This window comes from Passer domesticus, chromosome 5, assembly GCF_036417665.1.
Source record: "Passer domesticus isolate bPasDom1 chromosome 5, bPasDom1.hap1, whole genome shotgun sequence".
Taxonomy (NCBI): domain Eukaryota; kingdom Metazoa; phylum Chordata; class Aves; order Passeriformes; family Passeridae; genus Passer; species Passer domesticus.
The window spans coordinates 22,179,365-22,196,313 of NC_087478.1; positions in this window are offsets into that span (position 1 = coordinate 22,179,365).

A 16,949-nucleotide genomic window follows, 5' to 3' on the forward strand; every position below is an offset into this window, starting at 1 on the left:
CCTCTTTTTATTGTTGTTTTTTTAAATGAGAAAGAGGAAGAAAATGCACTGCAGGAGAGCATTGTTGAAAAAATTAAATAAGAGAGCTATGATTAGTAGATGTGACTACATATAACTTTTTTCTTTGAGGAGTTAGATTACACAGGGATGTGTCCCAGCAGAGGAGCTGCCTCCTGGGTAGAAGTAGGTCTCTGGGTAGAAGGAGGTCTCTGGAAATATTTGTGTATAGAAACATAAATAATTTATTTAAGCAGAAATAATGCATGAAAAATTCCAGTTTTAACTTAATTAGACAGGACAAATTTCTGAATCCTTGCACAAAGACAGGTCTTGTATTCTTTGATATTCAGGAATTGTTTTGAGTCTGTTGTTTTTAAAATGGCCTCAATTCCAGTTGTTTTTTCCTAGCAGATTATAGCCTTCTATACATCCTTCTCTCCATTTCTTCTCATCCCTGGCTTCAGACTTTCTTTGTAAAGTGGAGTAACTAAACAACACAATTTATGTCCTTTCTTTCCCCAAGCAAAAGTAACAAATATTTTATATGACACACATTTTGATATGCATTTTTTCATACCAGTAAATAAATAATTTAAAAAATGGAACAAAAACTTCAGTTAATTCAAAATGGCCTTTCATTAACTGTATGTTACCTTGAAATATGGCTAAAAGACACTATAAAGTACAATTATTAAAATTATTTGATGCCATGATATTTTATCATGGATCATTTATATGATAGCAGTTGGTAGCTGACAGATCTCCCCCAAAAATAAAAAGATAAACTTGACTAACTTCACTTGTAAAAGGTGAAATATTTTCAATAACTGTAGAATGTGGTCATTAACTGTTAGATTCTAATGAAACAGAGGAGTAGTGTAATGTCATTCATTCATATTTATGGAAATCAATCTTTGCTGCAGACATGTACTTCATTTGTACAGGGACAACAGGGCCCAAAAAACTGGGGCAGCTAATTGTACTGTTTTTTTCAGTAATATTTTTCTATCACTTGCTCTTGAGTCTGAAAGCCCCATGGATTTTATTCTCATGCTCCATTCTATGGTGCAGAATTATGACTTTGCATAGACTGGGGTTCATATTATTAGTCTTAGAATATTTGGTGTTTTATAGATTCTTAGATTCCCAGAGAGAACACTCTATCCAGCTCTTATTTTTTTTCAATACTTTAGTATAGAAAAACTTCACACATTTTAAAATTTCAAATGCAAATATTGTGGTTTTGGTCGTAGAAATCCTGTCTTCATGGTTCGTTTTGTATCTGTTTCTCCTGTTCCTGCCTATGCTGAGTTCATATGATTAATAATGGTCATAAAAACAACTCTATCATCTCCAAATGTTATAATTTTTTCTTTGGCTTCCCAGAATTACTAAGAAAGTGACATGTTAGCAGAACCTGAAGAGTTACCAGGCCTGAGAGTGTGTGGAATCATGACTACAGATTGGAAGGATTCAGTCAGAAAATGATCAATTTAAAATACAATATTTCTGATTATCTTTTCAACAGAAAGTTGATACAGATAAACTAACTTTCTGTTCAGTTTTCATCCAACATGGATGTGGCCCTTAAGAACTCCATGATCTTAAAGCTCTTTTTTATCCTTAATAGTTCTATGAATCTGTGATTGTATAATTTGTCTTGTGGGTGGTGAGGGCACACAGAACAAAAAGAAAAGCACTTTCTCCAGTAGGATTGTTGTAGTCTTCTTGATGACACTGAACAAGATGCCCTGGAGCATACAGAATTAGATATCCATTACACTTTCTATAAGCTCCTACTACAGCTCACCTTACTTGTGCTGTTTGTTAGAGTGAGTAGGATACCTCTCACTCTTAATTTAGCCATATGAGTTTTTAAACTGAAATAGTAAAGGTGGCTCCTGTGTCAAATGAGAGAGGTAAACAAACCTGGAGAGAGACTTGGCCCATGTATCATCATTGACTAAATTGAAGATCTGGAATTCCTTTCTGGCTATGTGTGTCCTTCTATTGAATTTAGATTAAATGTAGTGTAATTTTCAATCTGCTGGAATCTCCTTGTTCTGATATAACTTTGGTAAGAAGTGTTATATACGTTTTCTACCTTCATGGTTTTGTATTTTTTGTAATTTAACAGGTTGTCTGCTGTGGTTTTTGGTAATCTGAAACTTCCAGTCAAATTCACCTTGTCAAATGACACTGCTACTGTCCATCCTTCATCAACTCCCTTTTGGCCAGCCTTCACTTGCTTGTAAAGCTGTCATTCAATTGTTAAAAGACAAATTGAGGTCTCACTGATTTTTTTGCTCACTATGTCTATTATGTTTGTGCTTCCTGTCAGATACTTAGATTTTTTTACTGGGATATGTACCTCTAAATTTGTGTCCTGACTTGTATGTGATTTCTCAGTAGCAATGCAATCTGGCTGCAACCTGTATCAAAAAGTACTGAATTTTCTGCCCATCTATCAGATAGAACAAGATTCAGTTTCCATCTGAGCACTTTCTTCAAAACCCATCTAATATGGAGGATGTATATCTGAGTTAACATATACACTTTAATGTCCCTTACAGAAAAAGTATAGAAAATAGAAAAGTGCAAGGAGCTTTGTGAAATTCTGGAAGGATAAAAAATAAAAAAAAAAAATCAACTGAAAAAATGTAAAAAAATAGGCAACCTAGACAAACAGTATGAAAGATGCAGTAAAAATAAACTAAGTTTTATTTAAATATTAAACTATACAATAGAAGAGTTCACTGAATATGTGGCCTGAAGACAATGGATGAAAAGTTCTGCTTTGAATTTGAAACTTTTATGAACTTTTAATTCTGCCTGTTGATGAGTCCAGATGATTGCAGACCTAGTAGAATTATTGCATATAATAATCCATTTTTAAAAGAATATGTAATACAATAGACTGTTTATTGTATTACACCTCTTTAAAATCAAATTAGATTGCATTTGATAGATTAAATTTGGCTATCAAAGTATAGATGATATATATTTGATTTAGATTGGTTTTTAAAATAATTTTTGAGGCAATATCTTATACTCAAGTCAACCCCCTGCTATTATTTATGATTGGCAATTATTGAAAACCAAAATCCACTTTTTGGTGACCAGTAAACAGCTTTCTAGCTGCTATTGTGAAAGTAGAGAGTAATTGTGTAGGACAAGCTTTGGCAATAACCTCCAAATGATACTTTTGTTTTGAAGTCATTTAAGAGCTTGAATCTTTTGTGTAGACCATAAATAGCAGTACTAAATGTTTTTTGTGATGTAGCTGTGAAGGGGTCAGTTAGCACATCTATTCATTTCAAATTGCTTCCACTGACACCAGACCTGTCCCTTCATCACCACAGAGGGAGATGAAGAGGAATAATGAATGAACTAAAAATAGAGGAGTGAATCTATTTGAGGATGACCTGATAGAAAGTCACAAAGAAAGGCAGAGAAAACCATCTGGATATTTTCTGAACAGTAACCTAGGGTGACATTTGTCTCTGTTGAAGACATGGAGTCTTTTGACTGTCCTCACTGTCCTTAGAATTTACCCTTTGCTTTCTCAAGTTTTGAATCCTTTTTCTTCTCCCCACCAATATCAACTTGATCTTTACTCCTTAATGTTCAAAATTAAAAAAAACTAATTAAACCAACGTATGACTTTTCCTAACATGAAAAGAGACAAGATTTTAGGTCCATCGTAATGCAAATACATGTTCCCAGTAAGGAACTTAGATAAAAGTTGTGGTGACAAAGATATAACCCATATTTTAATTCCCCCATTGTTACTTAGATGGGGACAATATTGAAGGACAAAAGGGTCATGGCTAAGGGGCAAAGCGATTTGAGTTCAAATGTGATTTATTTTGGAAATTACAAATAAATCTAAAGCAACAAAAGAAGTTTAAGAAGTTGGAATTTGATTTATCTTTTATAGCATTATTTAATCCTACTGAGAGTAAGAAGAAAGGGGAAATTGAATTTTTATTTATGGTTTAAGGCATTTCAAAAAGTTATTGCAAAAGGGACAAACCTCCTGCATAATTTCAGTTCAGCATAATTAAATATTGGAGAGGCTTCGATTTCCAACAGGAATTATAATATAGGACTTTGAGACTTTATTATGTACAGACGTCTGGCAAGCATGTGAATAAGACGTGAAACTGAGAGGAAACACCAGAGGATGAGGGCAGGAACACCTGTTTCAAATGTATTTTCATTCTTGTTAGAAATAATTTCTTAACTAGAGTTCATTTTGCTGCTGGTAACATTAAACACTCTCAGGGTCAGTGCATGGTCCAAGTACTGACTAAAATAAATATTAATGCACCAAGCCCCAAGAAACTGGTCATGAAATAGTGTCAAAAAGTGTCAAAAGTGTCAGGGAATCCAGCAGCCCAGAAGAGAGAAGGCAGCTGTGACTCCCTGCCCTTGGGTCCATGCTGAGCCAAGGGGAGAGATCACCTCCCTCTACCTAGTGCAACCCAGGATGATGCTAGCATACACTACCATGTGAGGAGAAATACAATTGAATTCTTGTTAGAGCTGAAATGATGCACTCCTGTAAAGTGTTGTACTTCAGCAGAAAATAAAAGTCCAGAGAACTGTTGTTAGGGAGGGTGGAAAGATGGAAAATTGAATGTACTGCTCAGGCTAATAGTCTGTCTCACAACTTCTTTTTTAGCATACTTTTAAACATTGCTTTTCTAGCTCAAATTTTGTAATATTCTCTAAAAAAAATTGATGGCAAATCTAGGAAATATAATCACAATAATCTTAGAGCACAAAAAGAGAAATCTCTAAATGTCTAAACCACAACTAAGCGGCAGAAAAATGTGGGAAGAAGCTCCCCAGTTCAAGGAAGACAAGGAATTGCTGGAGTGCGGTCAGTGAAGGCTACAGATATGATTAAGGGACTGAAGCATCTCTCTTATGAGGAAAGGCTGAGGGTGCTGGACCTGTTTAGCCTCAAGAGGAGATGACCAAGGGGGAAACTCACCAATGCACACAAGGTGGTGTCAAGAGGATGGAGCCAAACTCTTTGCAATTGTGCCCAGCATCAGGACAAATGGCAATAGGCACAAATTGAAACAGAGCAAGTTCCACCTGAATATGAGGAAAGGCTTCTTTACTTTGAGGGTTACAGAGACTGGAAGAGGCTGCCTAGAGTGCTTGTGTAGTCTCCTCCAGACTTACTCAAAACCCACTTCAACATAACCCTGTGCAGTCTGCTCTGGGTGACCCTGTTTTAGCAGGGGGGTTGAACTAGATGATTTCCATAGATTCCTTTCAACCTCAGCCATTCCACTGTTCTGTGAAAGCCTTTAAAACTGCTTGGAAGGCTTTCTAAAGTAATACTTTTAAATGTGCACATAATTTTTGTGGTGACTGGAAGGCTATAAAGCAACTCCAGTGCAAGCAAGTTTTTACTTCCATTACTAATATTTCTCCTGTGACACAGGAATAAATTGGGCCCAAAGTGTCAGCTTAAGTGTTTGTGACTAACATGGGAAATTTAAGAAATATAAAGCCTCTCAAACCATGGAAACGAAAGCCTGGCTCTTGGGCAATGTATTTGATCTTTAATTTTGCTTTATTTTGCAGACAAGAGCAAACACTATATTATTTTTTGTTGGTTATGAATATTTTTTCAACAGAGGCAAGCTATTATTACTGCTTCTAAACAACTAAATAAAAAAAAAAATAAATAAAGAAAAGAGGTTCAACTCTCCCTTCCTCTATTCTCTGATATCACAGAAGTGCAGAATCAGTTGTAGAGTTAGGAAAAGTTTGACTGTTTGGCTCAGAGCAGAAAATTGTTATTAGCTACTTGGAAATAAAGAAAAAGTGAAAGCACCCCATCAGCACCCAAACCTTTCAGCTTCTAAAAATTGGTCCCATTGGAAGCATGCACTTGTTTGTTAAAAAATGACCTCTGCTACATGTTCTGAGGGAATGAAAAAGAAAAAAAAAGCAACTACTCAGGCAGTGTAGTTGGAGAACAAAAAAAATATATTCTGGTCCAAAAGGAGTTAACAAGCTTAATTTTGAAGATAAGAAAGAAGTGATTTGAGCTCAGCCTGAACTAGTATCATTTTTCCATCCATCTGCACTTCAATATTTCTATCACTTATTTATCAATTTTAATATTAGTCTGTTTCCTTTTCATTTATAATTTCTTTAGTCATGACAATTTTATAGAACTGATGATGTAAAATACTTGAATGCTAAGAGAGCAATTCACAATGTCAGGGTTTGAGGTGAGATTTTGTTCCACTTTTAGAAAGCTGTGGGAAAAGAGTTTCAGATACGTACTAATTCATTGCCAATTGCATAAAAGATCATACTACATGTACAATTTTTATTCAGAAGAGCAAAAACACATTTCCAAAAGAAGTGAAAAGACTGTCAGACAGAATTTTGGAAAGTAAACTGGAATGCCTGGTTGTAAGTATACATTGAGAATACAAAATTAGCAAAGATAACCTGCATGAATTATGTTTTCATCATGTTCTCTCTGAGATTTGAGTTACTTGTGGGCTATTCATGAACTGCATGAGCACACAGAGGTAAAAGGCTCCAAGGTATAATGCTTCTTGACATATGCATCCTGTCACCATGAATGAAGAAGGTGTGCTGTAAATTACACCATGTGGTGCCACATTCATCAAACAGTTCTAGGTGTCCTTCAGTTTGTGCAGAAGTTAAAGCTGGTGTTCCTCAGCAGGTTGGGAAAATGGCAATGAGATTATCCAAATGGATATCAAGATTATGCAAATATGCAACCATATGGGTCTGTCAAAATAATATTGCAGTTAATGAAAATAATTGTATTTGAAAGAGCCTGTTGAACCTTAACTACTGCAAATCATAACTGCCTACAATTCCCTGCCTTTGTAAGTTCTTATTCAGGAATCCTCAAGAAATGCTTTGACATCAAAAAGAGTTTGTCTGAGTAAAGATAGTGTCAAGCACTGCAACGATGCAAATTCATTCCTACTAAGAAGAGTTAGCTTGACAGATTTCTGTGCTAAAAGATTTAAAATGTATCCTTAGTAAACCCAGCCTTCTAAAACCATAGTGCAATACAACAAAAATGATTACTAATAATATCTAAATATTGTCAAAAGGAAAAGTGTCCTTGCCAAACAATAAAACTTGTCACATCTTGAACAAAGGAACAACCACCATGCAGTGCAATGCTGTTCTCATTACTTACTAATAAAATCTGTGCATCTACTTTTTACCCATAAATATAGTCTCTGATCCAGAAAAACTAGAATACATAGATTTTTGGGGTTTTTTTGTTGTGGATAAGATGTTGACAAACACTGGTAGCCTAACAGCCATATTTTCGGATTTCGACTAAGATCATAAATGATAGAAATTTTTCTTTTATATAAATTTTAAAAAGCTTAGTAAGGACAATTAGAAATATGAGTAACAATCCCTTTAGTAGTCAGGGCTCTGTGTTTGGATTGTCAGTTGTAATACATATTTGGGCGATTTATTTAGATTTTAAAGGTGCTTTGTTTTTTGTCCCCTAATGTTACGTTCTGTTATACTAAGCATTTTAAGTGTTAGAGTAAGGATTAATCAGTGAGATTTTTTTCTCTGTCTATATGATACAACTAAGAGGAAATGGTAGGGCAGTGCTCTCCTTAATTAGTACACACATTTTAAACATACTGAGACAGAACCATTTTACTATTGGCATCACTTCTTGGCTTAGGAGCTACACAGTCATAATTCTCAGGATAATACTGGTGGGCTTTGGCAGAGCTCTGCAGTACTGAGACCTTCAGACCTTGCAGGGGACACGACCTTGCCATGGATCACCTCATCTTTCATTGTTGAAGCTAATGTATACAAGCAGAGGTCATAGCCCACATGTGAGATGTATAATTGCTGAGCTGAATGAGGGCAGTGCAATGTCCACAATTCTTCTATGATGCATATGGTTAAAAAAAAAGCAATGCAAAAAATAGGCACATAAAGAGCCTATTGATAAGATGAGCTCTTTTAGTGAGCAGCACCATTTTTTTTACTGGCTAGAAACAAGGTATAAAACAAAGAGTATTAGCTGTGTTTTAAAGGTTGAGGGCAATGTGATAAGGAAAAGTCTGTGGTAGATCATTTGAGATGAATAGCTCAGCACTTTTAAGAATTTAGTGTCTATTTTTCCCATTCCTCAGCTGGGAGCTCAGTGACTTCTAAATCAAGATCAAGAGACCATTCAATTACAAAAAAGGTGAGATTAAAAAGTGTACACAGGGACATATTCCTGAAGATATGGAGCGGGTAAAAAAAGTAGGAAAGGCCCAAAAGGAAGTATTTCACCAATATGCTTGTACATGTACTACAGCATTCTGAACTCAAATATCTTTCGTACCTGCAGCAGAGATGTTGAGGAAGTAACAGGGATTACATTTTACAGTGACTGAAAGAAAAAAATTTGCGGCACTCACATGTGGGTGTGACATGAAAAAATTGTACTGTGAGAATTATTGAATGATGGGTTATAGTCCAGAGGATTGTGAAGGAAGAAACATAATAATTGCAATATCTTTATTCAGGGTTCTAACACCTTTATGATGGCATTTTTAAAGCTTCATATTTACAACCAAATTATAATCTGTATTACTTCTTACCTTTAAAATAAATGTATGGGATTTTTTTGTATGCTTATATCTTTTAATTTGCACCACTTTGGAAACTTCAACTGGATAAGAAAAGGTCGGTATTTAGTCCATATTATTTTTATACCATTTACTCTGGTGATAGATTCATAACACAAGGGTATTTCTTTTTAGCCAAAAACTTGCTGTTTAAAGTCACCATTTTAGCAGAGAAATGGAGGTTTTGTGTGTGCAAAGATATATCAGTGTCTATACTGATCTTACTAATGAAAATATGTTGATACTCAAGCAAATGAATTTTAGCACAAAGTATTACTTTGATCCTAATATGCTTACATATACAGAACTCTTGCTGCAGAATCCTGCAAATACCTATCTTTTACCACCATTTCATTAGTTTTCTGCATTGTCTGCATGCACATTATTCACTTCTTAAACTCAAACTGAATTTTTTTTTGTCTATTTAATAATTCCTTCGTGTTTTCTTTTTTTTTTAATTAACAGTGTATATCCTTATCATGTTATAGAGGACTGGGGAGACCAGGAGAGCCAAAAATGGACCTTTTTAATAAAAAAGGATCCTTTTAATTCTTCTAGCTATTTATAGCATACATATGCATGGAAAAATCCATTTCAACAGGTATAAATATTTTTCCCCAAGGTCTTTGGTTTTATGAATCAGGTTTTGGTTTTATGTAATCTAGGTTTTCAGATACCTAGTTTAAAGTGGGCTTATAGGATGTCTGAGTATCCTTATGTACAAGGTTCCATGTCTAATATTGGATACAGTCAGGTTTTAAAAATAAGGATTTAAAGAGATTTCATTTTGATCTTCTTGTTAACATCTCGACAAAATGTATGTTTTCCTATGTTCCTACAAGGTTCCATTGAGGAAAAATATTTTCATTCATATTCCCCATTACCTGCAGAATTCAGTTTAATTAAATTGGAAAGATCTTTCTTCCAATAGGAGGCCAAAACCAAAATACTACTTCTCTTTGTTCAACTCCCAGATTATATAAAATAAATATATAAATCATGATTTAAATATCAGCTGATTGTGAATAGAATGAGATTAAAAGATACACATTCTTGGAATATAGCTAGCTAACCTGCAGAATTGTAGGTTGTTTTCAGTCTGTTTAGAAGATAATTAGATTTATGGGACTCCAGACAGAAAAGGCATTTGCTTGACATCGTGGGATTTTACATGGGTCAGGGAAGATTTAGGTTAGATATTAGAAGAAAGTTCTTCACCCAAAGGGTGTTTGGGCACTAGAGTAGGCTCCCCAGGGAAGTGGTCACAGAACCAGACTGACAGAGTTCAAGAAGCATTTGAACAATGCTCTTGGGCAATCTTGGTGATGGTGCTTTGCAGGGCAGGTTTTGGACTGGATGATCCTTGGGGATTCCTTTCAATGAAGCATATTCTGTGATTCTGTGAGTTAGGAGTTGGAGGCAAAGCTCTATTAAGATTATGATTCTGAGCCTTAGCAGTATAAAAATATATATCTGAGATTGTGACCACACAGATCACTCTCCAGGTCTGCCTAAAAAAAGAAAGAGTAACAACATCCATAGTCCAATAATGTGAGGTACTGATCATATGACAAAAACATTCTGGTCTGGAAATAGAGACTACTATTATCATTTATCCCATGTGGCAATCCAGACTTCTGTCACTTTTCTACACAAATTTCCCCAAGGCAGGTACTCATAATCAAAGTGGTAAAACCAGATGGATTTAAGACCAGAGGAAGACAGAATAAAAGCTGTTATTCACAGCCCACCTAGTAATCTGGCAGTGACACCGTAGGAGGTAGGGCTTCCTCACCCCCTCGTGAAGCCAGAGCTGTTGCATCTGAGCTGACATGTCCAGTGCTGGAATCACCGCTTCCAGAAAAGGAGAGCTGATTCTTTGCACATGTCCTGAGAAAGCCATCCTGCTGCCTGGCAGAAATGCAAAAAGCCACATTACCAACTGCAAGAGACCAGATTTAGCAGACAGAGACTGCCCTAAGCTTCAGGACTTTCTCCCTATTAACTTAATGTCTCATTTCTATGAATGTCTGCATGATATGAAAAAAAATAAAAAAAGCCAAAACCAAATAAATGCAAAACACAAACAGGACTTTTGTTTTACACTACAATAATAAACCAAGATTCCCTTTAAACTCTAGTTTTTACAAAATCCTCTGGCTTTTCCTGTGAACTCACTACTTCTTAGCCAGCTTTCTATGCTTTTTTTTCTATGAATTGCTAGTACTTCCTAAAAAAAAAATAATTTCTGTCTTGATTTGAAAATACATTGTTTCCACAGGTCCAAATATAATGCAAAAAGAAGAATTTGGAGAATGTGCTTTTTTGGTAGATGTTGATTCTCAATAACTTTGCCTTGTGATGCATTGTGTGAGACAGTGTGAGACAGTGTGGCGCAGCAGGAGCTCATAAGCGATCAAGGGTATTTAATTACATAATACCCCTCCATTACATGGAGCTAGACATGCAAAGATAAACTGAAGTAAACAAAAATATGTATTACTTACAACAATCAATATCTGTGATTTGAATTTGCCTTGATTGTGACGGTTGAATGCTTCAGAAGTGAGTTTTTTAATTTCAAATGAAGCAAGTAAACACTTTTGTTGATTTGCTAAAAAGTCTGTGAAACTGACTGTGAACCCCATTTATGTGACATAAGTCAAGATGAAATCTTGGTTAAAGACATAATCTTCCTTTTCTTACTTCTAACAAAACTTACACAACATGAACAATTATATTTTATATAATTATATTTCACACTTGTGTTAAATGGATCCATGTATCTCTCAAATTTACATAGGAATTAAGTTTACATAGTTTACACAGTTTATATAGGATTAAAGCTTTAGTGTCAAATGGTAAAAAAATCAGTTATTACATTAATTTAAAAAAAACCCCACAATTGGGAAGTTTCAAAATAATCTCCATCTGTAGTCCTTTATGTATGCTTTCAATGAAAGCATGTTAATGGAAGAAGAAGGGAGTGGGGAATGGCTCCTTTCTCTTCAAAGGCTCATAAGGAGATAATTTTTTTCCTGTTCAGGACTGCTTTGGGTAGTTCCAGATATGATTATTTAATGAATTTGTGGCCAACAAGTGTCAGCACATGAAACAGTTACTAAGGACAGCATTGTAAAGCTACTTGTATATTAACGCCTCAAAAAATGGCCTGTGATTAAAGGTGGATAGCTTTAGTGGAGTGAGCTGAATAAGACAGTAGCAGCTAGCCAGCATTTTAATCAATTAACTAGATTTCTAAAAATACCCTGACCTTTTAATCTCCCTTTCAATTGGGAAGATAATACTCTGATATGAGAAATACAATTGGTCTTTGCCATGCATTTGAGCCTTGGCTTACAACGGCTTTAAAACCACTTCTTTAAAAAGAGAAATTCATTGGAATTTGATTTTTATATTTGGCTTAGCACCTGGAAGATCTTTCCCCATAAGTACAAGAAAACATATGCCACATGGTTACATTGCAGCAGTTCAGAGTTTTTGAAGTCTTTGCACAGTCTTCACTCAGGCCCTAGTATCACTCACTCAACTGTCTTGTACAATCACCTATTTGGATTTCCGACAGTGCACTCTAAAATTAATGAATTCAAAAGAACTTTTTGAAAGTATTATTTAATATGTAGTACAAAAATATCAACAGACTGAGACAATTTCCATGTAGAACATTTCAGAATCTGATTACACCACAAATTAAACAGTAATTCAGCAACAAATGGCTGATGTTTAGAAAGGATAGAGGTGAAGTGCTTTTTTAAAATTGGGTTACATTATTTAGTTATGATTCTGTAATTAATATTAAAGTAAGGGACTTCACTTTTCCATTTTAAAGTCTGTTTTTGAAAAAATTATACCTCTACATTAATTGGCCACTAATGGAATGTTAGCAGTGGCATAAAATATATTGCATAAAAACATCTGATAATTCCTATTGTATTCTAGATACAAAATGTACTCTATTCATTCTAAGACAAAATGTAAGAGAAATAAAATTGTACAACTGTAATATTAGAAGGGAGCTTGAAAAATCACCTGAAGTGATCATCTTACAGTGAAGACATCTTAATAAATATTTTTCTAACTTGCTCTTGAAAACCACTGTGGAAACAGTTTTATGCAGTAATCTGGTCCTCTGTTTCATAACGTTAGAAAGTTAATATCTTATCTATAGCGTCTTCTTACAAGCGAAACTGATTTCTACTTGTCCTTTCTTATGATCTTCATTACTTCTGCATAGCAGCCCATAATAATTAAGAGACTGCTGTTCCACTTCCTGCCTCCAGCAAAGGCAATTTGATTATTTTTTGCTTCATGTACTTTCTAATATGCCTGCCATATATGGTAACCTCTTCTGGGATCTTTTTTTTTTGCTTAAACTGTGGTGCCTAAAACTGACTGTGGCATTGCAACCAAGGATCACCAGTGCTAAGTAGAGCTGAATAATTGCTTTCCCTGTTGCAGAGGGATGAAAGAAAATTTCTGTCAAACAGTGGTTGGCATCCAGTTGTCTGCTTCGCTCCACTGCCCCGTTATGGTCAATGGTAGAGTACACTGTGTCTACATCCTAGCCTTTTGCACATAGAGATTTCTTTATTTTGGTTTAAATGAACTTTTATTGAAAATTTAAGCTTTGACTTTGATATTTAAATATTTGATTTAACTACTTTTTAATTATTTGGATGTACAAGTGAGTTAACTATATATTTTAGAACTTTTGTGGAACCAAAGCTGACCAGTTTTCAGCTCTTTTTTCCCTCCTTTTCTTTGCAGCACTTTTGAAGATAGGTCCATGAATTTTCTTGTTCCATTTTCAGTCCTCTAAGGATTTCCTACACATAGCCTTTTCTAAAAGTACCATTCATGTTTCAAATTCTTCACATAGTGCCATAAACACTTTAACATAATTTTGAAAATCTCTGGAACCATTATCAAAAACTTTTTCTTTTCAGAGTCAGACCATCTTCTTGTTAAATTATTGCGTATGAATTCAGACTCGAACAAAGAACAAAGAGAAAGCTACAGTTGTTGTTTGTTCTTTTTTTTCCAATTAGACTTAGATCAGTATTTCTTCTAGTTTTTCTCTTATGCAGTTTTAGGATCTCATATTTTGTTCTTTAATTTCTCTTACTAATTGATACTCATATGCTTTGTCCTTATTCTGGATTTACCCTTAGGTTTCTTCTTTGTAATCTTCTCAGTTATATGACCCACAACTATACGACATTTTATATGATTTCTGTTTGCTTTTCAAGTCACTATGGACATCCTGAATAGTTAAAGTGTTCCTCTTAAGTCTGCTTACAATCGTCTTCTTGCATTATCTCATTTGACACTGTGCATTTATATTGTTTCTTCCAGTAACAGCCAGATATGCCGCATTTCTGTCTCTCTCAGGTTATCTTCCCAAATGGTCTATCATAAGAGTTTCCTGAGTTCTATATCAAAGCTTGACTCCTTAAACTATGCTGGGTTTAGTTCTATCGTTTATTTCCTTAGGGTAGTTCGCTTTATCATCTTGTGATTAGTTTCACCCCAAACTACAATGCACTTTTTTTATTGCAATCAATTCTCCCTGTTAGGCAGACCAAGTTAGTTGGTCTCCTTCTAACCTCCTAAACACAGTTTTTTTCGCAGTACGTTCCATGAGCATGATTGTCAGTCTATAGCCTGTTGTAGCACTATGTCATAGTAAAATTCTCTACTGCCACCAAAATCTAATATTTAAATAGGCTAAGAAATGCTTCATATTAAGCTCCTCAATAAAGGTTTGTATGGTTTACTCCCATTAGTCCATTCTTCTTGTTTAACCAGGATAAAAAATATTACTTTCTCAATCTTAATAAAGTCTAGATATAAATATGATGGACAAACACAGTATTTCTTTTCTTACCTTTCTTTCCTGGAATATCAACTCTCCAAAGAAAAAAAATTGTTCCCCAGAATTTCTGTGATATTATTCATGTCATATGAAGAGTTTTACTAAGATTTCTATATATTCCAACCAATTTAGTCATCTTGTGTTTCATTTCCAAGATATGGCATTTTGGTATTTTACAATCAGCCTCAGGTTTGCTCTCTGAGTCTCTAAACTCTATATTATAGTAGCATCTGGTACATTGATATTTATGCAGGTGACATTGGAGACACCACCTCTACTGGAAATTCTTTAGCTGAGAGCCCCTTCATCGTTTCCACAAGCTTTTTATCTCAGATGGAGGTTATTCATTGATAAAGAGGCCAGGCAGGCAGATACTTCACTCTCCAAGCACAAAAGAAGAACAAGAGTGCTTGCTGATGAAGATGTTTAAGGGAGATGACCTGAACTGTCATACAGAATTTCTGGACTTTTGTGATAAATGAATGAATAATTCCACATTTCGTAGAGTTATTGAAGAACAATTTGTGTCCTACTGTTATGTGATGCAAATTGTCATTCCTCAGTTTACTTCACAGATAATATTAATTAATTTCAATAACTGTTACATTATTTTTCATATTACATTTAAAGGTTTTCAATGGTATTGCATGGTAGTTGCATGCCTAAATGAAAAGAATTTACTTGCATGCAATGTAGTGCTAGACAGCAGTCACCAGGACTGCAGTTTACTGATTTGAATAAACTCAAATTTAATCTGACAGGTTCCCATTAAGTATAATGTGAGTTGGATCAACTCTTTGCCACAAACAGGAAAGGAAAATACTCTTCAATAACATGTGGAGAGTTGTCTTGTGATAAAATATGACTGCAACAAGAAATGAGCTGAAAAATCTACAACTAAAATGCTCCCAAGAATGATTTAATAGTAATGCTTTAGCAGAGGACCATATCCCTTCCTTTTCATACCCAAACCCTTGAACAAACTGGATAACTCAGCATCATCTTTGTGGGCCCTAGCGGGATACTTTTAAGTGAGTGTTCACTGATGTGAAAAACATCATCCTAAATGTGTCATCTCAGATATTTTGCAAATCAAACTGCTGTTTCCACACAGCAAGAGCTAATTCTAACTCTGTCATAAACCTCAGCTGTACGTAACTGTGCCTTCTGAGATGGAAAGCAAGAAGCAGATTATAATTTTTACATACAAATCTATTTTCTCTTTCCTGAGTGGAGAAATAATCTGTGCTTGTCCTATGCTTAGCTCATGAAGATTGCTCAAAATGGCATCACAGAACCTGTGCTGGTGTTCAAACTCAGTGCTACCAATTTCTGTCTTTACTCTTCATTTCTTTAACCACTTGCATGTATGCAGAAGTTGTGGTTTGTTATAAACAGCAGGAGCTGAGGAGGAAAGGTCTATGCAATCTCTTTCACACTTTAGTAGGTGAAAAGGGTGTATATAATTATGTGTGAGCTAGAAGTGACCAAGGAATGTGAATGTCAGGTATGAGAACAGAGAAATTTATTACTGCAGTTACAATTTGTGTTCTCAATCTGTAATGTTAACAATGAAATAATTTCAAGTATTGATAACAGATCAAGCTGTTCAAGAAAACATGTGAGTACCAGATGCAGAAAAAAAAAAAACTAACAATGCACAAAGAATCTTTTTTCTGTAATCATAAACATTTTTAAACAAATTGACAACCAGACTGCAGAATCAGTTTTGTGAAATACACAGCCAGTTCAAGTCTTTAATAATGGGAAAAATTACAGCTGGTTGTGTTCAAATAGCGGTGGTTCAGAATGTGTCAGCATTTCTATTGCAACATTTATTGTGGACTTATAGCTTAGCTGTACAGGTTGGGAACTTTTGCTGGTTTTGTTTTGCACTGAAGCTTAGCTTTCTTATGCACTTCCACCAGTAAAATATTTAAGCTTATAAAATGTAGAGGTTTAGAAACTAACTGTAATACAATCAGTGTGGCTTGACTCTTTTCAGCTATGCTGTGCTTTGAGCATAAGATAAGAGGTGAAATGTTGGTTTCAGACAATGTTAACTTGATAGTGAATGAAATTTTGCATATCTGTCAGTGCATTTTTACTTAAAGCATGTGTGATTTCAATTTAAGTGCATTTTAAGGTCCATTGTAAGAGGACCAAAAGGTTGTGCTGAGCCAAGTCTTTATGCAGGTGTACAGATGTCTAAAGCAGAATCATGGGCATCTTTTGAAAATGCTGATTTTTCAGGAAGAACATATAGAAATTAATGACTGATCAAGGTACCAGTTTTCCAGATGGATAATACAGACAGTTAAGAAAGCTGCTTATCTCCCTCACTTCAGCCAGTGTCCTGGCTGGCACTGAAT